The 26,329-nt window shown below is 45.2% G+C and overlaps 1 protein-coding gene across 1 annotated transcript in view; it reads right to left on the bottom strand.

Annotated features, from left to right (window-relative positions):
- The window catches only part of GNG4 (G protein subunit gamma 4), a 36,166-nt gene extending 10,440 nt beyond the window's left edge, over window positions 1–25,726 (bottom strand). Inside the window, exon 1 of the mRNA XM_048485780.1 lies at window positions 25,386–25,726. The gene's annotated coding sequence lies outside the window, so the exon portion shown is untranslated. The remainder of the gene's footprint in view (window positions 1–25,385) is intronic.
- Between the last annotated feature and the right edge of the window lie 603 nt (window positions 25,727–26,329).

Here is a 26,329-nt window from a genome sequence, read left to right as displayed (position 1 = left end):
CCAGCCAATAACACCAGGCAGTCAGTGCCAACTTAATAGTCCTGGCCTCCAGAATCCCCCACCACTTGAAGTGAAAGTACCCCCTTCTTCTCTTGTTGATTGGCAAGAGCACCATAAGGTTAACTGGGTGTTGGACTCACATCTGCATCATGGCTGCCTGAAGTATTTAGTTGCTTGGAAAAATTTTCCTGTGGGGGAGAATTAGTGGCTTGATGCAGCTAATGTTAGGGCCCCATTTGGTGTCAGAGTTCCATCATAAATATCCTCATAATGTCTTTAGGGGTTATCTTTAGGGGGACAGTATATCAAGATCAGCCTCAGTTTGATCCTGCCATGTTTCACCTCCTGGATGGGATCTGGGAACCTGGTTCTGCTCAGACCCCCTCCCTCCTCTCTGGCCCTGGCCCTGGCCCTCCTCATCTCCCCTTTTGCTGGGATCCCAGCATGACCTGGGTGGCTAGGGGATCCTTGCCAGTGTTTGGAGCACTTCACAACCTGCAAGCGTTCTTCCGCTTCGCCTGCCTGGGGGATTCACCCCATGATCATCCCAGGGTTCCTTGGCATCAACCACCATTGCAGCACTTCTGCATTCACCCCATCCTTAAACATATTAACCAAACTAGCTTCAGGCCAGGTATGGACATGGCTGACCAAGCAACAAAACTCAGAGGCACACTTGATGACAGATTGGGTCCCTTGTCGCAGGCACTGCAGCTGCGTGCGAACTCTATCCTCCTGGAACTGATCCACAAATGTTCAGGCAGGGTGAGCCTAAAAAGATTAAAGTTCCCCAACTTGGCTGCACTCACTTCAAAAAGCCCCACAAGCCATGCAGCACCATCCTCTTCCAATAGAGAGTCTACATAGTGCACACAACTCTCCTTTTGGCCAGTCATGGATAAAGGCCACTACCTGGATCATGAAACAGGTTAGCTTCTCAGCGGCTCCATCAAAAGAAGTCACCCATTGCTCCTCAGAGGGGCCCTGGCCATGGAGGTGGGTCCATGGGAGGCACAGGAGTTGGTGGCACTGGAGGCCCCAGCAGGGGGGCAGGGGCTGGCTGCCCCAGCTGTTGAACTGGAGCAAGTAGCACTGGTGGGGCGCCCCCAGCTGCCAGGGCCAGCGTAAGAGGTTGAGCATTCAACTGTCATGGCTAGTTCTCCATCTGTCTCCTGCGTTTCCGTGACAGCCAGCCCGTGACAGCAATACTTCCAGCTGCTGGGCCGTCTTTTGAAACCCTCTCTGCATCTCACCCATTTCCCTTCTCAGGTTATTGCTCCCTGAAGGCCTCTCTGTTTCCATGTTCATCAAGCTCCTTGGTAAATTGAGGAGCTGCAGGTACTGAAGTGGAAGCTTTGATGCCTAGAGTCAGGTTGAAATCATACTCATGACAAAGCTACTTCAACATCTTATGGGGTGTTTATGAAATCCAATGAGGTGGCAGTGAAGGTCACAAAGAAGCAATTCTATGAGGCCTCCATTGCATCTGCTAACTCTCGCTTGGCACAATTTTTAAAGGTAATTTGGTCTTTAACATCCCTTCCTATGAGATTGAAAAAATGTTAGTGATTTGGCAGCTGGCTGTGAGGCATTTGCAAACTTTTTTGCAGACAGAGTCTTAGCGCTCAGCTATGATCTCCTGGGAACACTTGATACAATAAGGGAACTGGAGGCCCTTTGGCTGTTTTCAATTCCATTATTAGACCATTTCAGCCTGCTCTCAGAGGTTGATGTCGACAAGGTACTGGCAGCTGTGAAGCCTATCACTTGCTTCCTTCACCCATGCCCATCGCAGCTAGTAAAGGCAGGAGTGATAAGGTGCAGGCCCCCCACGTTGGAAATAAGCAACCTCTCCCTCCAGCAAGAAGTTTTCATGGGGGAGTTAAAAGAGGCAATAGTATGACCACTATTAAAGAAACCATCACTGGATCTTTTAGATCTATCCAACTACCTGCCAGCAGAGGCGTATGGGGGGAAATGGTGCCTGGGGACAACACTTGCTCTGGGCGCTCTCCCACCCTGCACCCCCTTTACACTTGGAGTGGGGCTCGGACAGGCACCCTGGTGCCCGTGCGAACCCACTGCCTCCCGGCCATGGTGCATCCAGGAGGCCTCTCATGCCGATGTGATCACCCTGCTGCACGAGGCCTCTCTGGTGTGCAGGTGCAATCCCTGGGAGAGGTCGGGTGTGCCGGCGCGACTCCCCTGCAGGCCTCTCCTCCACCGGCGCACCACACCACACAAGGCCTTTCTCCACTGGTGGGATTCAAATAATTTAACAACCGGTTCCGGTGGAGAGATTCAAATAATTTAACAACTGGTTGTTTACAAGCACCATTTTAACAACCGGTTCTGCCGAAGTGGCATGAACCTGCTGAATCCCACCACTGCTCCCTGTGATCCTACACAGGGATCGTGCCAGTGCAAGTGGCCTCCCGTGGTGCGCAAGGCCTCTCTCCCGCAGGTCCGCCCAGCCTCTTCCAGGGATCACATCAGCATGCTGGAGACGCCTCGCCCGGAGGGGCGCGCCAGGCAGGTGGGGTCGCATCGGCATGCGAGTCCTCTCTCCTGCCAGCGTGCCTGGCGTCTCCTGTGTTTGGCCTCTCTCGACCCTGCCCACTTCATCCTGCTGCCTGGTCTTTGATGATGTGGGTGGGGCCATGGGAGACCAAAGACAACGCAGCAGAATGATGTGGACCAGGCTGAGGAAGGCCGAAGACTCTTTGCGGCAGAAATTTGGTCTGTGGGGGTCGATTTTGCACCCCCACATGACCAAATTAGTTGTGTCCAAGGACATGGGTTACCCCATGTCCCCAGGCAGATACGCCACTGCCTGCCCGTCTCGAATGTACTGTTTATGGATAAGGTAGTTGAGAGGGAGGTGCGATCGCCCTGCCACATGAGGCTTCTCTGGTGTGCCGGTGCAATCCCCGGGAGAGGCCAGGTGTGTTGGTGCGACCCCCCTGCAGGCCTGTCCTCCACCAGCGCACTGCACCACACAAGGCCTTTTTCCCTGTGATCCTACGCAGGGATTGTGCCGGTGCAAGTGGCCTCCCGTGGTGCACAAAGCCTCTCTCCCACCGGTCCACCCGGTCTCTCCTGGGGATCACGCCAGCATGCCGGAGAGACCTCACCCAGAGGGGCACACCAGGCGCGGGGGGGGGGGTCACATCGGAATGCAAGTCCTCTCTCCCGCCGGCGCACCTGGCCTCTCCTGGGTTACCCCATGTCCGCAGGCAGATATGCCACTGCCTGCCAGTCTCGAATGTACTGTTTATGGGAAAGATTGTTGAGAAGGAAGTGCTAGAGCAACTGCAGGTATCTTGGTGACAGATTGGCTTTGTACTCATTGCAGTCTGGCTTCCGGCCAGGTCATGGGACAGAGACAGTGCTGGTCACCATCATGGACGAGCTCCATCTTCAACTGGGCTGAGGCGAATCACCACTGCTGGTCCTTCTAGACCTCTTAGAATATATCTTGGGCATTGTGATTATTGTATAGAGAAACCTACTATTTACTATGCTCAATGGCTTAAAATAGAAACATATATACAGAGAAGAAAGGTGCCAGTGCTCTATTAATGTGCAATAAAGTGCCTAAAACATACAAAGATATATATTAATTCCTATATGGTACTACTTATTTCCTAATACAGGTACAAATTTCATTTCCAAAAAACTTTTAAAGAACATTTAAGTCCTTTTTTTAAAATCACCAGAGTCCATCAAAAGAATATGGATTGTCACCATATATCTTGAATAAGAACATAAGAACATAAGAACTAGCCTGCTGGATCAGACCAGAGTCCATCTAGTCCAGCATTCTGCTACTCGCAGTGGCCCACCAGGTGCCTTTGGGAGCTCACATGCAGGATGTGAAAGCAATGGCCTTCTGCTGCTGCTGCTGCTCCTGAGCACCTGGTCTGCTAAGGCATTTGCAATCTGAGATCAAGGAGGATCAAGATTGGTAGCCATAGATTGACTTCTCCTCCATAAATCTGTCCAAGCCCTTTTTAAAGCTATCCAGGTTAGTGGCCATCACCACCTCCTGTGGCAGCATATTCCAAACACCAATCACACGTTGCGTGAAGAAAGTGTTTCCTTTTATTAGTCCTAATTCTTCCCCCCAGCATTTTCAATGAATGCCCCCTGGTTTAAGTATTGTGAGAAAGAGAGAGAAAATTTCTCTCTGTCAACATTTTCCTACCCCATGCATAATTTTATAGACTTCAATCATATCCCCCCCCTCAGACGTCTCCTCTCCAAACTAAAGAGTCCCAAACTCTGCAGCCTCTCCTCATAAGGAAGGTGCTCCAATCCTTCAATCATCCTCGTTGCCCTTCTCTGCACTTTTTCAATCTCTCTTCGATATCCTTTTTGAGATGTGGCGACCAGAACTGAACACAGTTACTCCAAGTCTTGGATTCGCACCACTGCTTTATATATAAAAGGGCATGACAATCCTGGCAGTTTTATTCTCAACTTCTTTCCTAATGATCCCCAGCATAGAGTTTGCCTTTTTCACAGCTGCCATGCATTGAGTTGACATTCCCATGGAACTACCAACTAAGACGCCCAAATCCCTTTCCTGGTCTGTGACTGATAGCACTGACCCCTGTAGCGTGTGTGTGAAGTTTGGATTTTTTGCCCCTATGTGCATCACTTTACATTTAGCTACATTGAACTGCATTTGCCATTTCTTAGCCCACTCACCTAATTTATCAAGGTCCACTTGGAGCTCTTAGCTTAATCCTTTGTGGTTCTTACCACCCTACATAATTTGAGTATCATCTGCAAACTTAGCCACCACACTACCCACCCCTACTTCCAGGTCATTTTATGAATAAGTTAAAGAGCACTAGGTCCCAAAAGCAGGATCCTTGGGGGGACACCACTCCCCTTACATCTCTCCATTGTGAGAACTTCCCATTTATACCCACCCTTTGTTTCCTGTTTCTCAACAACAGTTTGTAATCCATGGAGGACTTCCCCCCTCTTATTCAGCTTCATTGCTCCAGTTTTCTCAAGCAGTCTCTGGTGAGGAACTTTAATGCAAAAGCCTTTTGGAAATCCAAGTAGACAATGTCCACTGGTTCCCCCTTATCCACATGTCTGTTTACACCCTCAAAGAACTCTATTAAGTTTGTAAGACAGGACTTGCCTCTACAAAATCCATGCTGACTCTTCCGCAGCAGGTCTTGCTTTTCTACATGTTTTATAATTTTATCTTTAATGATAGATTCTACTAATTTACCAGGAACAGCCGTCAAACTGACTGGCCTGTAATTTCCCGGGTCCCCCCTAGATCCCTTTCTTAAAGATTGTGGTGTGACATTAGGCCATCTTCCAGTCTTCAGGGATGGAGCCTGATTTCAGGGATAAGTTGCATATTAATGTAGAGAACAATGCAGCAATTTCATGCTTGAGCTCTTTAAGAACTCTTGGATGAATGCAATCTGGGCCAGGGGATTTGGTAGCATTTAGTTTATCAATGGCTGCCAGAACTTCTTCCCTTGTCTACCACTATTTTCGCTAGTTCCTTGGATTCACCTCCTAAGAAGCTTGGTTCAGGTGCAGGAATTTTCCTCACCTCCTCTTGGAGTGAAGACAGATGCAAAAGAATTCATTCAGCTTCTCTCTGCCAATCTCTCCCTGTCATCTTTTAGCACACCTTGCTTTGTTCCTTCATCATCCTAACGGGCCTACCGGCTTCCCTAGCTGGCTTCCTGCTTTTTGGGATGTACTTGAAGAACTGTTTGTTGCTAGGGTCTTGATGTTAAGCAGCCATGCGTTCCTCATAATCCTTTTTTTTGCCTCCCTTGCCACAGCTAACTCTTTGCTTCTCTTTTGCCACCATTTGTGTTCTCTCTGGTATTCTTCATCAGTTAAGATTGGACTTCCATTTTCTAAAAGACATCTTTTTTTCCCTAATAATTTCCTCAACCTCCCTTGTTAACCATGGTGGCTTTCTTTTGGACTGAAGTGGCTGCCTTTTCTAACCTGCTTGTGAACACATTCCAGCTGAGCTTTTAAGACTTGTGTTTTTAAATAACCTCCAAGCACCTTGGACATTTTTTTGACTCTCTTGATTTTCCCTTTCAGCTTCCTGCGCACTATCCCCCTCATCTTTGAGAAATTTCCCTTTCTGAAGGCGAATGTAACTACATTAGTAGTTGTCACTTGTTCGCATGCAGAGATACTGAATCTGACAGCATTGTGGTCGCTGTTCCCTATCGGCTCAACAACACTGACTTCCCGCACCAGGTCCTGGGTCCCACATAGAATTAGATCTAGGATCACCTCTCCCCTGGTTGGTTCTACAACCATCTGCTCTAAGCCACAGTCATTTGTCCATAATGTCCATAACTTATAGAGAATTTGTACGTGTTCCAGACCAGAACTCTACTCATGGTAGTGTGGGGTTTTCAGTTCTTCAGTGGTACAGGAAGTTCCAAATCTGGCTTGTTGGGAGTCATTCTAGGGAATCTAAATTATAGACGTATAATGTCACATAATACTTGCTCATTTATAGAATATCACATAATTCAAGTCAATTTTATGTTTACTTACATTTATCTTGGTATTATGCCCGCTGTATCCCTTTACCGACAGCACTAATTGGTCATAAATTGTAGTGTGCTAGCTTGTTACAGCTGGAAGATAAATCCTTTCCAGTTACTAAATCAGCCATTTGTGAAATTATAGGGAATATTTTAGTATGTTTTAATTGTTAATTTATTGATATAGTGTTGTATTATATAAAATAAATGTTTGTTAGCCACCCTGAGTCTAGCCTTGGGCTGGGAAGGGCAAGTGTAATGGACTTGCCCCACCCTGAAGGGCTGGTGTGAAGCAGGCCTGCTTAAAGAGGCCTGGGTGACAGTAAAAGTAAGGCAGCTGGCCCTAATTTAAATAAAAGCAAGGAGATTGGTCGATGAAAGGCACTGTTGCCCCTGGCCAATGTAAGGGGGCGCTAAAACGCTGCTAGATAAACAAAAAGACAGAGAGAGCCTGTCAGACAGTTCTTTGTTTGGAGTTCTGAAAAGAACAGCTCGTGTTCAGTTGAGAGCAGAGTCTGTGGAGTGAAGTCTCTCCGGTCTGTCTCTGGGGTAAAGGAATTCTGGTCCAGCTCAGATAGCTGGCAGTGACTCTCCTCAAGCGAAGGAAGCTTGTGAGAGGAAGGAAGGCCCTGGCTTTTTGGTGCAGAGTAAAGTGCCGGCCGAGGATTGTCAGTAAACACTGTCCAGACCTAGAGTCTGTCCTACCTGAGTATAACACCAGTCTTGGGAAGGCCCAATCCATTGGCAGTGAGGCCAGTTTGGGATTCGTGTGAGAGAGGGAGGCTTTGTATGCCAGAATCTCACAGGGCATTGACTGTGTGTGCGTATGTATTCAGTGGGTTGTGGATCAGAAAGGGCTAGTGTCTGTCTGTGAAGAAATTTAGTAGATCTAAAGCAAAATCGTTCCTGAAGAGACACCTGCGTGTGTCTGTGTGCGTGTGAAACCTAAGTAACATCTGAAGCTCTGTAATTTTTAAGTGAGAAGAACCTCTCTGAAACCATCAAACATTAGTACCTCTCTGACCCAGTTTAAGAAGCCTTTCTTTTGTTTTTAAAATAAATTTAATTGTGTGCTCAAGTTACCCTCGTGCCAGCCTGCGTTTGTGTGTGAGAGATTGAAGAGTGCCTGTTTGTGTGGCTAGAACCCCAACCAATTTGAGTTCCCTCCATTTTTTTAAATTAAGGGACTCTGAAGGACATTCCCCTCAAACCAAGAGCGAATGTGAGGTGGGATCCTTTATTATATTTGGCAGCCAGCAGCAATTTTGGGATTCCTCTTTAATGGTGGCAGCAGTGTAAAAAGAAGATCCCTGAACACTAGTCTGGGATATTTTGGGTGGCAAAGGAAACCCCACTAGTCAGTTTAGTGGGAACCTTGATTGTAGGCCACACGTCCCGTTACAATTGGTGGCTAACAGTGGGATAATATATCTCTCCCTCGCCCGGAATATAAGACAACCCGTTACAGCAAGGTTCTAAGACAGTCAAATAAAATAAAATAAATATAAGTATAGTCACTCCATTGTGAGATCAAGTGACAGGAGGTGGCAGTTTCTCATATGCACCCACCTGCCATGAGAAAGCTGAGTACTAAACATGATGGAGAAGTTCAGCCAGGCCTAGAAACAACCATTTACCTGGTGGCCTGCAGCAAGTGAGGGTCTCCTTCAGCTAACAAGGAAAGAAACTTTTGAAGGTTCTGCTTTGAGTCTTTTTTTAAAGGAAGACAGACTTTCAACAGATTGTAAACAGAGGTTAAGAGGGATTTTTATCTCATTTTTAAAAATATTTTATTTATATCTCACCTTTCTCCCTGACTGGGTCCCACAATGGCTTTCATCATTCTCCTCTCCTTCATTTTATCCTCACAATAGCCTTGTGAGGTAGACTAGACTGAGAGAGTGTGACAGGCCCAAAGTCACCCAGCTAGCTTCCATGGCACAAGTGGGGATTTGAACCAGGGTGTCCCAGATTCTAGTCTGACATTTTAACCACTACAGCATGCTGGCTTTCTTCACCATACCTCAGAATGATTAAAAAACGTGGTCTAGCTGTTTTTGTGAATTTAATGGCAAGTTTAATAAAGAGTAAGAGCAGCCACATTTCTGTATGTATGGGTGATTTGGCTCACAGCCCTCCACTACTTTAAATGCTGCCTTGCCAGATCAGGCAACAGGTTCATGGGAGTCTGGCATTCTGCTTCAAACAGGAGTCAGTCAGACACCACCAGAATCACACAGGGAAACTGTTGTGCCACATTTGCTGCCAGCATCCAGATATGCTGCCTCTAATCACAAAGGGTCAATTTATCTTGTCATAGTAGGTATCTATTGATAGATGTGCCTCCCAGGAGTTTGTCTAATTCTTAAAAAAACCCCTAAGCTAACAGCCATCAAAGTATATGTGAATGTGTTGTAAAAAGAAATTTTATTTTAGTCTGTTCTGAATCTACATCCCATTTCTCCATGAATCCAAGTTCCACTATTCTGTGTGACACTAAAGAAAAATCCTTAGATATTTCTCCCATGCTATTCCTATCACAAAGATACTTTGCTTCAACAGTGATGCTCAGTCCTATTCATGATTACATGATTACACCATTTTACCCTTACCCACCATTTTACTGGTCTTTCTCCACTAATGGTTTTACATAATCATACTGAATGTTAGTGTTTATCAGATTTTTTGTGCATAGTTGGCATTTAGGATATCTGTAAGAAGAGTTTAAGAGTTCACCTAGTCCTGTACCCATTTTCAACAATTATCAGATATGTACTTCCAAGAAGTCCAAAAACAGGGCATGAAAGCAACAGCCACCCTTGATTGTTTGCCTTCTAGCAACTGATATTCAGAGGCATAACACTTCTGAATATGAAGATATCAAATAGTGACTGGCTGCAAGCTGACACACAAATTGAAACACAATACAGACAAGTTGGCAGTGCTGATGTTTAGAAGCAAGACAGCTTCAGGATTTGGTCCACAAACTGTTCTGGATGGAGTTACACTCCTCCTGAAGGAGCATGTTCACAGTTTGGGATTGTTCCTGAACTCAGTCCTGTTCCTTGTGGTGCAGGTCTCCAGCAGTGTATCCTACTTGTGAGGTTGTGTTCACATGTTTTGTTTTGATTGTTTTAATATACGTTTTTAAAATTCTTGATTTATTTCCTGAGCCTGACCTGGATGAGCCCAGGCTAGTCTGGTTTCATCAGATCTCAGCTATGGCTAGTACTTGGATGGGAAACCACCTGGGAATACAAAGGTTGCTATACAAAAGAAAGCAATGGTAAACTACCTCTGTTAGTCTCTTGCCTTGAAAACTCTACTGGGTTGCTGAAAACTCTACTGGGTTGCTGCAACTTGATGGCATTTTACAAACACATTGCTGCCTCAGGGACCCTAAGTTGGGTGGAAAGATGTCTTTTAAAATATTTTAAATAAAGAAAACCTTATGCCGTTTCATTAATTGCTACTGCTTTTGAGATAAACTGGTCTGGTCGTAGTCATGCATGGCTTGGTAACATCCAGATTAGATTACTGTAATGCACTCTATGGGACGGAGGTTGCTTCTGAAGATAGTTCAGAAATTCCATTTGAAATGTACTGCAAGTGTTTTGACCTCTTCCTGTACGAGTCTGTCCATGAGCTGAGGTCATTACCTAGTGCCCTGTTCTGCACACCTTGGATAAGGCTGAAGCAGCACATTTACCTTGGTAGGGCCCAGTCTGTGGGATTCTCTGCCCCAGGAAGTCTTCTTTACTCTCCACTGTGGGCCTTCCATATATAAGCTGGTAGTCATTTTTTTATGTTAGCAAGCCTTTGATAGTTTAGACTTATGGGACATACTCCTTGGTTTTCTTGGATTTACTGAATGACATGTTTCATATACTACTGTTTTCTAAATCAGCTTGCTTCTCTATTATTTGTTTTCTGATATGATGTTGTTTTATGCTTATTTCATGTACTTTTTTTACAACTGATTGTTTTGATTATTTGCCTATATGAATTTTTTCATTCCTATTAGCAAGTTTGAATGCTATACTGGATTATTTCTTTAAAATAAATAAAGACTAATAAGCAATCCTGAATTTGTCTAAGGCCCTTTTAAAACCAGAGATCCTCATTACAATTTTTAACACTTAATTCCATAAACAATTTAGACGTTGTTGAAGAAGTATTTTCTTTTATTTGCCCTGAGTCCACTGCCAATTAATTTAACTGGGTGAACATGACTTCTAGTATAACAGGAGAGGGGAATAAAATCCACCTACTTACAAACCACTTACAATTTTATAAGCTCCTATTTGTTCTTGCCTTTTTCCCAAAAAGTAAACATCCCTGAACAATTTAGCCTTTTATTACAATGAATGTTTTCCAATCCCTTGATTGGTGTATATAACTATAAGGATCCAAAGTGGCTTATAAAAAATACCTAATTTAAACAAACATTGATCAAGAAAACAAAAGCGAGCAAAACAACAAACAAATCACATCCTTGTAGATTCTGATTATTACTAGACTATTTTCCAGTTCTACGACATCTTTTCTGAGGCTTGGGTGACCACAACTGTCCAGAGTATTCCCAAGGCACCTACAGCTTCTATTAATACAGATTGATTTTAATTCTGTTGTTAGTGATCCCTAATGTAGTGTTTTTCATTTGTTATCATCACTGTTGCATATCAGTTGATGTTTTCTTTGACCTAAACATTATAGCCAGATTAGACCCTGTGCCAGAATGGGTATTATTTGACCTGGAAGCCCTATGCTACCCCTACCCTGTCCCAGGGGTTCCCAACTCCTCCTGGAGGGGCTTATCTCTTTCCCTCTTGGGTAACCACTGCCACCACCTGACCACTGTAGGAATTGCCACTGGGGGGAGGGATTAGAACCCCCCAACTTTCCTTCCTAACTCTGAGGCTGTGCTTCAGTGACTCCTGCTTCTCCACTACTGGGCACCACAGGGACAATTTACTGGAGGTGTCCTGACTTCCTCCAACCCTGACACTGAAGCAGCTGCTAGAAGACTAAAAGGAAGCCTCTAATAAGTTATTAGTGCTGACTGCTGACCCTGTTGCTGTTGACAGAGCTGAAACTAAAACTAACGGAGCAGAACAAACAAGCCAAACAAGCCACTCAGTCCTTGATGATTTCACAGTTCCCACTCCTCCTGTCTCTGGACTCTCAGAACCAGCTACTGATCCCAATCCACCAGACTTTCCCCCTCCATTTGAAAGGGGGCAGGTGTATGAGAGACAGATGCAAGAGAGAAAGAAGTCTGAAAATAGCCAGATGACAGCTTCTAACTCAGCAGATGATCCTAATTGCACCTGAAGCAGCTGGCTCTCAGGCATAAAACAGAAGCTGAGAGTGCACTGCCTCTGTGGAAGCAACCCAACGCTCCTTGGAACCTTGACCTGCCTGCTTGCCTGATTCTGCAATTTTGGACTATTTGGACTGTGCTCTCTTGGACTATCCTCTGGTTTGGACTCTCTGGTCTGACTCCTTGGTACGCTGACTAATCTGGACTGCTTTGACTACTCTTCCAGAAACCCTTCAGCTCAGGCTCTTGTTATGTATCTCTTTGGCTGACTGGACTGTGTGACCACACCCTGCACCTGTCCCTGCTCCTACCAAGAGTCGGGAGTGCGGCCTACGTGCAGGCCAGTTCTGCCATAGACCCCATCAGAATGGTAGCAATTTTTTAAATGTTCCATTGTACATCTCTTATTCCTACTTACACTAAGTATCATTTGCCATTTTGCTATCCACTTATTCAGTTGGGAGAAGTCCTTCTGGAGATTTCTGAAGTCAGTTGGGGTTGCCACCATCCTTAACAGTTTATCATAATTTATAAACTTGACTACCTCAATGTTTTAATTCCTCATTCCACATTATTTATGAGTAAAGAGATGTACTGAGCTTTGAAAGAGTGCGATAAAAAACACTTCAAAATAAATAATAAATAAAAGGTGAAGGTCTTTACTTTATTGAGATGTGGCCACTTATTCCTACGCTTTGCTTCCAGTTCTTAACCAGTTAACGATCCAAAAGAGAGACAGTCCTTTTATCCTGCCAAATCAACTCAAGGACAAAAATACAGTAAGAAGCTTTTCAGGAAGTTCAAATAGAATATCTATTCAATCGTCTCCATTTACAATTTCAGAGAATTCTAAAAAGCTGGTAAGGCAAAAGCCATGCTAATTCTTCCTCAAAACATTTTTGTTTTATATGCTTAATGTAATCTCATATTCTAGTTTATCTGGGACAGAGGTTAGCCTAAGAGGCTTGTAATAACCTGCTTAGTCCTTTTTGAAATTAGTGTTAATTATCTTTCAGTCCCTCCATAAGAAGGCATATTTTATTTCATTTTTAACTTACAATATACATATTATATCCTTCAACAAAGATTCTCAAAGCGGTTTAGACTAAAACAACTTACATAAGTTTAAAATAAACACTTCTTAAACCCCCAAACAATGTTGTTTATTTATTTAAAACATTTATTAGCCACCTTCCTTCCTCATATAGAACATAGATAAAATGCTTTAAAAATACATTAAAAACATAAAATCTAAAACCACAATTTCGGACTGTCAGCAAATGTAACCAAATGCAGTCCTAAATAAAATTGTCTTCAACTGCCTCCTGAAGATTGAAAGTTAGGGGTAAAGTACACCTCCTTGGGGACGCTGCACTGTAATCATGGGGATGCCACTGACAAGGCCCTTTATTGTATACCCACCAAAGGAGCTCCTTTGATTGATGGTCCTTTCCCTGTAATCTTAATTCTCGAGCAGGAACATATGAAAGAACACTGCTCTTCAGAAACCCAAGTGCCAAATCATGTAGCCCTTTAATGGTCAAAAACAACACCTTGAATTAGCATCTGCAGTGGATCAGCAGCCAGTGTTATTGCTCTAATATTACAGTGACATGCTCCCGATAGTTGAACCCAACTAGCAGTCTAGATGATCAATATTTCACATGTGAGTTCTGTCAGTAGATCTGGATAGATGGCATCTGGGCTTGGTAATATATAAGAAGCTAATTTTAATTTGCCAATTAACCCTGAAGTCTCATCTTGTCACCTCTATTTGACTTATCTTCATATGCCTTCACTGTGGAAAAAAATGATTCACCATGAATATCTGCCCCACATCTTCTGCAGTGAAGATTCCCACAAAGAATTAATTCTGTTTCTCTATCTTCCCATTCTCCTTCAGTAATCCCCTCTCATCTTTGCTAAGTCAAACCACTCCCCTGCCTGATATCCAGCTTCTTACAGGTGCAAAGAAATGTTTGTTCTGTATTTGTTCTGTTCTGTATTTAAATAGATGTTTCTTCTATTAATTTTAGCAATTTTCCCTTAAATTCCCTTTATTCTTTTCTTAATACCTTATTCCCTTCCCCTGAATTTATGCTATTTATTTTTTTATTTCTGAAAGTCTTCTATTTTTTTTAAAAAAAATACCTCCCAGTCCTCTAGCTTCATTGACTTTACTTTTAACTAAAGTTGTTGACATCCAGTTTCTATTTTGTTGGCCCTTTTCTTTCTCCTATCATTTTGGTACCCAGACCAGCTCTTTTCTGCCAGTTACATGAAATCTTGAAAAATGTGTTTTGGACCATAAGGACCAGCAGATAAGGAGCAGGATTTAATGTATACCCGACCTAATTTCATCACAGTCAGCAAAAGACAAGTTTCAAGAGAAATAATTACTTGTCTCTTACATAGTCTCAGTCCACTAATCAGGACTTCTTGGAAATTAGTTAACGAGCAGCTAAACACAAAGCATCCTACTGCATTAATATTTCTACTAAGACAAACCTAGGCACACTGTTAGTATACCACTGTGGCATAGTGTGGGGGATGCTTCTCAGATCTCTCTGCCCATGTGCTAGCCTAGAAAGGTGATGTTGGGACAGCAGAAAGACCTTCTCTGGCAACTGTCATGTTACCTAAAGAATGCTTTTCAAGTTCTCATGTTACGTCAGCATATTTTCAGTGTCACAGCTTCGCAGAAGAAAGTGTTCCCAAAAAGATACAGTATCCTAGCCGAATACAATGCCCATTTCACCCACAAGACAATTACTGATGTCATGGCCTTCCCTGAAAATCTTGACCCAAATCCTCCCTCTTGTAACTAACTTACTTTTGACCACCTTATGGAACTCCATTGTTTCTCAACAACATCTACCCCAAACCCTCCCAAAGACTGACCCGCCCAGTCCCTAAAGGTAGTCCTGCCACTCCTGGAGTATAAAAGCCTCCCCCCCCCCCCCCGTGAAGCCTTTGTTCAGCACCATTGACATCTCTTCGTCTTTGCTGTTGTCCCCACACATGCAATACCCCCCTTCCCCTGGAACCAGACGCTGGCCGTTTGGCTCTGAACCCTGGATCTTCTTCACTTCACTATCAGGTTGTATCACCCATCTGTCCCATATCCCATTTCTATTCCAAAATCTATTTTTCCAACCTATCTATATCTGAGGAACTCTGTGTGTGTTTGCTGAATTGAATCAAATGCTTGTGTACCCCCTTCTCCCGACTGTCAAATTTGTATCACATTCCTCTCTGTGGATTTTCTTCTGGGAGCTGATCTTCTTACACACAGGTATTAAAGATTCCTTACCCAAGCCTCTTGCAACATTTTAAAAGCAGTCAGCTCCCGCACATTGTTGAGAGACTGTGTCTCCACCTTGGGTAATAGCACATCAGCATTTTTGACTAAAAGGTTTTTCCTTCACACTGCTGATTAATTCTTACAGTTCCAGCTCTCCAACACATCTTGCCCCCATCCTCAGACTTTTCCTCCTTTCTTTATTTGGAATATTCCCAGTACTTTGGAGCCTTTACCTTCTCCCAATCAGACAGCACACCAGTCATCTGAAAGATGTCTCCTCTACATGTTCCTATGCACCAGCTATGGTTTTCAGACTGCCAGCAGCTGGCAAGTACAGTGGCCTGCGCAGCACTGATCAAAGCCCAGGACTTTTCCATTCCATTTTGTGGAATGACTTCCCTGAAGAGAGATGGGGAGGTCCTTGTTTTGGATCTTGAAGGGTGCTGTAAGGCTTGCTTGTTTGTCAGGGCTTTTAATGGGGTATGAACAGCACATATCTTTGAAGGGGGACATATTTCTATTGTTTAAAATGTATTTGGTTTTAATTTGTAATGTAGCAATTTTCTCTTGTAAGTTGCCTTCAGCCAAAATCATCTGAATTTCCCTCTAGTCCTTCAAATCCCCTGGCCCAGATTGCATTCACCCAAGAGTTCTTAAAGAGCTCAAGCATGAAATTGCTGATCTTCTCACTTTAATATGCAACTTATCCCTGAAATCAGGCTCCATCCCTGAAGACTGGAAGATGGCCAATGTCACACCAATCTTTAAGAAAGGATCTAGGGGAGACCCGGGAAATTACAGGCCAGTCAGTTTGACATCTGTTCCTGGTAAATTAGTAGAATCTATCATTAAAGATAAAATTATAAAACATGTAGAAAAGCAAGACCTGCTGAGAAAGAGTCAGCATGGCTTTTGCAGAGGCAACTCCTGTCTTACAAACTTACTAGAGTTCTTTGAGGGTGTAAACAGGCATGTGTACAGGGGTGAACTCGGTGGACATTGGTTCTATTTGGATTTCCAAAAGCCTTTTGGACAAAGTTCCTCACCAGAGACTGTTGAGAAAACTCAGCAATGAAGGAATAAGAGGGGAAGTCCTCCTATGGATTAAAAACTGGTTGAGAAACAGGAAACAAAGAGTGGGTGTAAATGGGAAGTTCTCACAATGGAGAGATGTCGGGAGTGGTGTCCCCCAAGGATCCGGTTTGGGACCAGTGCTCTTTAACCTATTCATAAATGACCTGGAAGTAGGGGTGGGTGAAGCAGGCTAAGTTTGCAGATGATACCAAATTATGTAGGGTGGTGAGAACCACAAAGGATTGCGAAGAGCTCCAAGCGGACCTTGATAAATTAGGTGAGTGCGCTCAGAAATGGCAAATGCAGTTCAATGTAGCAAAATGCAAAAGTGATGCACATAGGGGCAAAAAAATTTAAACTTCACATACACGCTACAGGGGTCAGTGCTATCAGTCACAGACCAGGAAAGGGATTTAGGCGTCTTAGTTGATAGTTCCATGGGAATGTCAACTCAATGCATGGCAGCTGTAAAAAAGGCAAACTCTATGCTGGGGATAATTAGGAAAGGAATTGAGAATAAAACTGCAAAGATTGTCATGCCCTTATATAAAGCAGTGGTGCGACCGCACTTGGAGTACTGTGTCCAGTTCTGGTCGCCGCATCTCAAAAAGGATATTGAGGAGATAGAAAAAGTGCAGATAAGGGCAACGAGGATGATTGAGGGACTGGAGCGCCTTCCCTATGAGGAGAGGCTGCAGAGTTTGGGACTCTTTAGTTTGGAGAGGAGGCGGCTGAGGGGGGATATGATTGAAGACTACAAAATTATGCATGGGGTAGAAAATGTTGACAGAGAGAAATTTTTCTCTCTTTCTCACAATACTAGAACCAGGGGGCATTCATTGAAAATGCTGGGCGGAAGAATTAGGACTAATAAAAGGAAACATCTCTTCACGCAACGTGTGATTGCGTTTGGAATATGCTGCCACAGGAGGTGGTGATGGCCACTAACCTGGATAGCTTTAAAAGGGGCTTGGACAGATTTATGGAGGAGAAGTCGATTTATGGCTACCAATCTTGATCCTCCTTGATCTGAGATTGCAAATGCCTTAACAGACCAGGTGATCGGGAGCAACAGCCGCAGAAGGCCATTGCGTTCACATCCTACATGTGAGCTCCCAAAGGCACCTGGTGGGCCACTGCGAGTAGCAGAGAGCTGGACTAGATGGACTTTGGTCTGATCCAGCTGGCTTGTTCTTATGTTCTTATGTTCTTAAGTCCAGAGAAAATGGAAAGTTCTTTTTCATTCAGGTTCCTCAAACTATAAGGCCGTATGGGCACTGTGTGTGGGTGCATTGGCATAAACAATGATGACACACACACACCCTGGGACTGTTTGCACGGACAGTCCCGGTAGGGCTGCAGGCGGTGCAGCCTTCGCACAGGCTGCACCGTCGCTGAACGCTGTACCTCATCTCCTGGCTTCCGGCATGTTGCAGAGGCCAGGGGACACCCTCCCGCAGGCTGGAGCGGCGGCTCAGGAGTCGCAGGCCAGGGGGGCATGTCCCCTGGCCTCTGCAATGTGCCGGAAGCCAGGAGACAAGGTACAGCATTCAGGGACGGTGGGGCGGGGGAGGGGGAATGGCGCCTTTCAGCCGCTGCCATTCGCACAGCAGTGTTTGGAAGACACTGCTTCCGCAAAACCTTGCTCAGGGAGTAAGGTTTGGAAGCAGCGTCTTCGCGCCGCTTGGGGGTGGCGAGGCTGGCGCTGCTGCGATGCACCCACCATGTGACCCAGGGACACTCCCACCATGTGACCCAGGGACACAGTTTTTAGCGTCCCTGGGGCACTGTATTCTGCCCGTGCGGTAACAGCCTAACTGACGACAGAATCTACGCCAAAGGGCAAATTTCTGTGGTCTTACAAGATGTTCCTGGCACAGGTAGAATGCTTCTTTGCTACTATTCCTTCCTAGATCTGTTTGGATTACCACTTGAGCCTGGCAGAGAAGATGCCTGACCTCCTCTAACCCCCCATGTTCATGCAGTGGTTTAAGTCCCATTCAATGTAATTTCATGGGGATCTTGCCTTCCCCTTGGATTTACCCATTTGGATTATTGACACTCAGTTATTCAAGACCCTGCCTGAGGATCTGAACATGCTCAGCTAGATGGCTATAAGTCCTTGCTTCACCCTCTTGCAATGGCATGGGGGGGGGGTAATGGCACCCGGGGGCAAAATGGTCCCCGGGCCCCTTCCCCCGCGCCCCCCACTTACCTTAGTTCAGCCGGTTGCAAAGAGCAGTCGGCTGAAAAAGCAGTCTGGCTGGGTGGCTGCCCAGTCCAGCCCAGCCCCATGGCCTGATCCCTCCAGGCTGCTCCAGGCTGTAGAGTTTGGCTGGTGGGGTGGGGCATGACGGGGAGCCCAGCAGCAGCCTCCACTGGGCCTGCCCTGGTGAAGCCAGCCCAGCAGCGGCTTCTGCCAGGCCTGGCAAGGTTGGTTGAGGGGGTTCAATTTTCCATCCCCCACATGACCCTAATAGCACGCACCTGGGGTACAGTGCCCCCAGCCCCGTGGTAGTTATGCAACTGCCCTCTTTCACTTTTTGTCCTCTTACTACTACTACTTGAGTATTATATGTTGAGTGAGCTTTTTGGAATGACACAGGCATTCTTATATTGTTGTACGCCTGATGTTATCATGATTTGTGATTGCAATATTAATTATTCCCCAACTCTGATTTCACCATACTTAGTTCTCAGTGGTCTTTTAAAATTTGTGTGAGGATCTTTGTCACTTTGCCAAATGATTTCTTGGATGCTGTTTGTGTGGATCACTCCCCCCAATCCACGTGTAAAACTCAAGGCAGCAGCACCTCTTAGTAAAGAAGCAGAAGTCAACATTTTCTACATATTCTGCCTTTTCCCATGATCGGAATGTAACACAAACACAGATAGGTTTGTTTCAAAGCATTCCACACTGCCAAATAAGTTTAAACCTTTCATCACACCTCCACTATATTATGCCTATACAGAGCCTCTACAGTTTTGTCTGCATGAGGACTGACTTATTTTTAAACCATGTTCTTGTAGAAAGAGAAAATTATAACAAACTTATTTTTTTTGGGTTGTGATTTTCTGTATCTAAATCTGGAGAACAAATTGATTTAGCTGTAGTTCCATTCGTGACATTTAGCTACTATTAGCTAAATAGTTAGGAACCTGTTCATTTTCTTACAGGAGTCAGTTATTAAACTGATGCCAAATGATATCCTCAATATTCAAATCACCGTTATAGAAACTTTAAAAAATGATTTACAAATTGAACACAAAACTAAATCATTAACTCATGGCTTCTAATGGTGCAATCCAACAAATGTGCAAGATCAACAACTGCACACAAGCATGCATTTTCTGCCGAATGGTTTTTCTGAGGATGTCAGGAGAGCTCCTAAATTTCTGTCATTCTGCAAACTATGTAAAGCAGAATTGTTCAAGAGAGCATTTTGACAAAGACAATGGAGCAACATGATAATGGAACAATTCAGGAAGGAGCTTTTACAAAAGCAACAGGTCTACATGTTATGTACTATCTGTTTCCTACATGCATTGTCCTGCTTTTACTGCATTGCTTTTTACCTTGTAATACCATTTTCTGCATCGAGATATTATGTGTAATGATTTTTGCTCTGTTTCAAACTGCTATAATCCTAGTCTCACTGCATTGTTTGTTATATATCACATCTGATTGCATTGATTTACACTGTGTAATCTGTTTTGAGTTTCATTGAGAAAAGTAGACTATAAATAAATAAATCTTACCCTGTATAATTTGCTAACATGCAAAGTGTCATGACAACGAACCCTCAACCAATGGGCGTGAGGGACTGTCCTGTGTGCCCATTGGTTCAGGCTTCAGCGATGTGATCAAAAGACAGTGAGAGGCCGCCTGGGCGCTGTAAAAAGGAGGCGCTTGCCATGAAGCCGCGAGGCTGAGAGCACAAGGCTGCCCGGGTGCCATGGAAAGCACGTACCTGAGGTGTCCATCTGGGTGAGCCCACCGATAAGTTGCTAATGCTCCACAAGGCCTGAAAGAGGCCGCTCTTCATCCACCCACTGACTTCCACCCACCCCCAATCACCAGGGTCCAGCAGAAGCCTCCACACTCCCCGTTGCCCTGCCAGCCAAGCCCGAGCATCCACATTCCATTCTCCCCTTTCTACCCTTCCCCCCAAAAAACAACCCCCACTCCAATCACCTTTTTTCACTTACCAGACTCCTGCAGCCAGAGAATCATTGACAGGTAGGTAGGAAGCCACCTGGCAGGGGGGCACTGGTCAAGTCCATTGTGGGGGAAAATGCTTCCCCCCCCACCCCGGCTACAGCCCATTGCATTTTCCCCTGCTATGGGCTTGACTGCAAGTAAATAAATGAAATGCATAGGAACAGGCTGGAATTTTTTTCTAAGTGATCATGCACACATCCAGCAACATTGACATATTCCCTGAACTGCCCACAGGGAAGGGCTCCTTTCTCTGCAACTTTCCGTCTTCAGAGCAAAATCCACAACCCTCCCCTGTGAATAAGATTTCTGTGGAGTCACATAAATTAGCCACAGATTTGTGCTCATTTACCTCTGGGCCTAAATGCCTTATTATTTTTTTCCTGTCCTGTCAAACATAATTTTCCCAGCAGTAAGAGTTCTTTGGGACTATTGTGGAACACTATTCTGTTACCTCTGTCTTTTTGTTTTGTTCAGAGTCTGGTACAACATGATTTTTACCCCTTCATTACTTAATCTCTCTCTCTCTCTGTTCCAACATAATTTTATTTCACTACCTGTGGGCTTTTAAAATCAGTATTCTTCAGCCTTACTAACGATTCATTCTGTTTTAGCCAATTGCTTAGAGAATTTACACTTGGAAAGATTTATGACGAGATTCACATTTTTTGGCCTCAATTCTTCCCTTTCCCCTTTACATAGATAATTTACACTTGAAAGACTTGTGACAAATTTCTTACCAACCCCTAGTGCTGATTGGAGGGGTATGATAAAGGATTGATGGGGCACTACCCCCTTTTGCCCTACTGTGGCTACAGGTCTGCTTGTGTCGTTGCTATAATCCTAGTCTCATTGCATTGTTTGTTACATATCACATCTGATTGCATTGATTTACACTGTGTAATCTATTTTGAGTTTCATTGAGAAAAGTAGACTATAAATAAATAAAATCTTACCCTGTATAATTTGCTAACATGCAAAGTGTCATGACAACGAACCCTCAACCAATGGGCGTGAGGGACTGTCCTGTGCGCCCATTGGTTCAAGTTTCAGCGATGTGATCCAAAGACAGTGAGTGGCCACCTGGGCACTGTAAAAAGGAGGTGCTTGCCACAAAGCCGCAAGGCTGAGAGCACAAGGCCGCCCGGGTGCCATGGAAAGCACATACCTACTGTGTCCATCTAGGTGAGCCCACCCAGTTTTTGGAAAGATTTGGAAAGATTGCAGCAAAGCCTGAATGGGCACCACAGGGGAGGGAAAGTTTGTATTTTCCCAGCCCTACCCACATGGCAGCCATTTTTTCCCGCCTTTGTGTCAGCGAGGCCATTTCCTCCCCTCTGCCACCATGGGGGTCTTGAGTTTTTTTAACTGGCAACAACATCGTAACAATCAGTGTATCAGGATCTCTGAATTCCTAGCTCCCTCCACAAAGGATAAGTCTCCATTGCCTTTGATTGAGGACATATCTCCTTTTCTCTGTATCTCCAGAGGAAAAAGGCTAGAGAGATTTTCTAAAGAAAGATGGCAATTCAGAGCTCGTGATACCCAACTTGTTATAACAATTTGTTGATTAAATAAAACAACTAAAAGAGGAATGCAGGAGTAGGCTTGACAGGCTGTGCCAGTTTCTCTCAGTGTTTTTGAGGTCAGCCATGGTATCAAGGGAAGAAACTTGTCCTGCCAGAGCCAACAGCCGATGAGACTGAGCACAAACTCTGAATTTCTGCTTCTGAACATGTGACATGGCGCAAAACGCTGAGAAGCCTTCATAGCAAAAACTAAACTAAACACTGATGCAAGGTGAAAATGCTTTTTAAAAGATTTATCCACATTTAAATACAAACAGTTGACCACAGATTGCTTTACCATGCAAATTTGATCCTGAGGTTTCTTGTAATTTAGCTGACTTTTCTTCTACATAGTTTGAACAGAGATGGCTTGTAATAATTTAACTACACATTTACAGCATGTATCTATCCCTGAAGTGGAAATGAAATGAAAGGGTCTCCATCCATGCTGTTTCTAGCTCTCTCCTGCTGGAGAAGAAGCGGTCATGAAAAAAGGGGAGAAACCGTTCGATGCCTTACACTTGGGATTCTTGTGACAATGAAGTGCGGGTGCCCCCTCATCACTAAAAGTACTGTGAGAATTACGTATTGGGCACAGCACCTTTCCAAAGGATTGCAAAGCAAGATACCCCCAGGAATTTTTATAAGTCCCCATTTGTATGGGATTCTTTTCCTGATTAGCACTTTAGAGATTTTTTCCACTTCTTTGCGTGAATTCATGTAAAATGTACAGATCAAAACAAAATATGGCATTACTTTTGGAATAACAGAGGAAGAAAGAGAATTCCTAAGCTCCATAAGCGATACCAATTCCAAGTGACTCATTTGGATAGCCCATCATCCCATCCATCATAATTATGTTTTTACTGTGCTTCATGTTGGTTCTGACCTGTTTGGCCTCTTACAAGAAGCTGAAATAACTTTTGTGGTGCAAGATACCAGGGGAGATGGTATCAGATTATTTAAAAAAACCTTCTAATTGCAAGTCAAATAAGCAATATCAGTGGTCAGCATAAGTCCATCTTGGCTGATTTTGCACAATGAAATTGCCCCTCTGTTGGCACGGGGAATGCCCCAATGCAATCAGGAGTTCTGCACAGCCCTCAGCACTGCAGAGTGTCTGTCACATTTTTGCTGCGGCGCTGCCCCGGCAGAGTGTCTGTCACGTTTTTGCCATGGCTCCAGCTTTGCTCCGTGGTTTTCCAGAACCACAAAGGTTGAGGTTCTTTTGGAATGCCCCTCTGTTGCTCTGGAGGCTTGCGCCCAGTGGTAGGATTCAGCAGGTTCGCACCACTTCAGCAGAACCGGTTGTTAAAATGGTGCTTGTAAACAACCAGTTGTTAAATTATTTGAATCCCACCACCGCTTGCGCCACTATGCAAAACTCCTCAGTAGCAGGATTTTTCAGGGAGGGGAATTGGGATGCACAGCAATGGACAGGCACTGAGAATCGGCACCCCCCCCCCCTTGGATTAGGGGGAAAAACGCAGGGAGAAACCTTGGTTTTTGAAAGGCGAGAGAAACCTTGGGCAGAAAAGTGGCATGAACGCCCTACCAAACAAGGGAATCCCTGCCCTCCCCTCTACGTGCTAGGAGTTTGCGGGGGGGGGGGGGGGGAGGGCAAGGATTTTAGACCGGGGAGCGGCGAGAGCGCTGATTCTCAGCTCCTGCCTGCGTTATGTTTTAAACATACAAAAAAGGTACTGAAAGTGAGTGGGGGGAATGGGGCAAGATTCAGCCAATCTAAACACAGGAAACAGAGGCTTGCCTGCGCATGCGTGCAGACGACTGTGGAAGAGCTTGCGGTGCTTAAGCGGTGCTTATGGGAAAGCCCCGGGCTTGTAGGGAACCATTTGGGCCTTCCCGCACTGGGCCTGACTCGAGCGAAGGAAAGAGCCGGGCAGCAGTGGGGAGCTACAAGAAGGGTGAGAAGCCCCGCAGCAGGTATGCTCCTGGATATGCATTTGGAAAGTACAAAATCAGCCCTTGATAAGTATTCGAACAAAACTCAAATGTTGCTAAAACATTCTAAGAAACATACACCTCAAAATTGGAATCTTACCTTTTTGGCTGCTTAAGCAACTTCTGCTGTCTCCATACTCAAAAAGTTGAAATTACGCCTAAGAAGTATTGAATTTTACATAAAAACCTTCTCCTAGCATCACAATAGCACCCAGATCCACCAAAGTTCCTCCAACAGTAAACATAGGGCTATTCTGACAGCATAGGATGGGTACAGGTTTCCTTCACTGAGCCTCACAACACTAATCACTCACTACAGCTCATTATCATATTGAATGGATATATCAAGATTCCAGCTTCTGATCATTACAGCCAACCAATTCCATGGGATCCCTTAATTGTTAATGTATAACACTGACACACTTAAAGTGACATAGGGCTATCTTAGGGCCTTCCCTTGCACGCCAGTCTCTCACCTGAACAGATAATTTCCTGAAGTATATCTTGATCAGAAATAGGCAATTCCTGGCAAATGTGTCTAAGAGTGGCTCACTAGAACAGGCAAGGCCTGTCCAAGAGATCCAGGTGAGCTCAAGGTACTGGGAGTGCAGCTATGGTCCTGTCCAATCTCAGTACGCCTGGGCAAATACAACCTCTTTTCCTCCCCCCACCCCCACAAGCTTCCTGGGTAGATGTTATGGTGTTTTTGGCACTTGAGCCAAAAATTCCTAATCTAAACCTTGATTTGATATAGCTTCACCAGAAGTCAGCCCCAGAAGCCTGTAAATAATACAAGAGGCTGTATCTGAGCTATAGCACATTTCTGCTGAACTGCCATCATTCATCCCAAAATTTCTGAAGTCAGGGACTGGCTTCACAGTGGCCCACCAATTTTTTTTTTCTGTCTGGAAATATGCTAAACCACCTCGTCCTTTGCAAGAGGCCATGATATTTAATATTAAAGGAAGATGCAGAGATGCCTTATTCTTTGGCAAAGATTATTTTCTTCTTCCAATCCTTAAGGAGTTGTTCTGCAAGTTATGACGTTTGCGAATTTACTCGATGTGCACACTACAAGTATGTGAGATCAATACAATTGGGGATGGGGACGACCCAGGTGGGAACCAAGGCCAATACACGAGTACACACATGGGCAAAAGAGAGCCAATTCTCTCTCTCTCACACGCACATCGTATGGGGTAAGTAAGTACTCCTGGAGTACCGGCGTCCTACAACTTGTGAACGCGCGGAGAAGTAAAACCCGGGTCTCGACTCTCCAGAGCTTCAGCCCACGGACACCCCCCCCCCCCGCGTTTCCCCCCATCCACGGTGGGGAGCCTTTATTGCCATCATGCATCCCTGTACAAAGACTCACCCCTGCGGAGCGGAGCCTGAGTTTCAAGCCCGAGGAACGCAGAAGCGGCAGCTGCACGGAGCGGCGATGCTCACGCCCCGGCTACGGCCAAGACCGGGTGGAGGCACATGGCTGGCGAGCTGCTGCCCACCGACTGCACGAGAGGACAAGCGCGGCACTGGGGATGGAGAGCGGACCCCTCTTGACCGCCACGCCCTCGCCCCCGGTTTTCTTCACAGGAGGCGCCGGGACCCTCGAGTCTCCCTCGGTCGCCCCCCAGTTTGGTCCCCTCTCCTTGCTAAGGTTGATTCCCCCCACCCACCGCGAGCTTTTTCCAGGCTTTGGGGGCGCGCGCGCGCACCCACGCCTCCTCGGCCGAGAGGAATTCCAGTTCGTGACGTCAGCCGGGGAGAGAAGGCGCGCCCCCGCCCAGCATGGCTAGTCAAAGTCGGGCTCGCCTGCTCGGACCCCTCGGAAACGATGGTGGCGACAAAACGTAAGATATTGCCCCACGTTTACCCTTCCTGTAATAAATAAAATCGGAGCAGAAATTCAGCCAATACCGATTCCCCCGGCCCTCGAACGGCGTATTTACACACTGGCAGAAAGAGCCCTGAAGCCATGCAAGACCTAAATAAGTCAGGACCAACCAAAATCCCCCCAGAACAATTTCAGCGGCCCTAAAAGGCTTCACCAGTCTTTCACGCCCCCCCGCCCCACACTCATACAAATGGACACAAAACAGTGATTTCAAGAATGGTACAACAGCTCCTGTAGCTGCAGCGAGGCGACTCTTAAAATGGAACATCAGCATTTCATTATGAAGACTGGACATACAGGGGGCTGTGGAAATTCTCCACCTTGTACTGATCATCAACCCTGATAACTTTGGAGGAGTATGGTGTTAGTCTATTGCAGAAAAGAAAACAAATCTTACCGTGCCACTGATGAAGATTCTCGGGAAC

This window comes from Sphaerodactylus townsendi, linkage group LG01, assembly GCF_021028975.2.
Source record: "Sphaerodactylus townsendi isolate TG3544 linkage group LG01, MPM_Stown_v2.3, whole genome shotgun sequence".
Classification (NCBI taxonomy): Eukaryota; Metazoa; Chordata; class Lepidosauria; order Squamata; family Sphaerodactylidae; genus Sphaerodactylus; species Sphaerodactylus townsendi.
The sequence above is the reverse complement of the archived record's forward strand: the minus strand, read 5'-3'. Positions and strand labels throughout refer to the sequence as shown.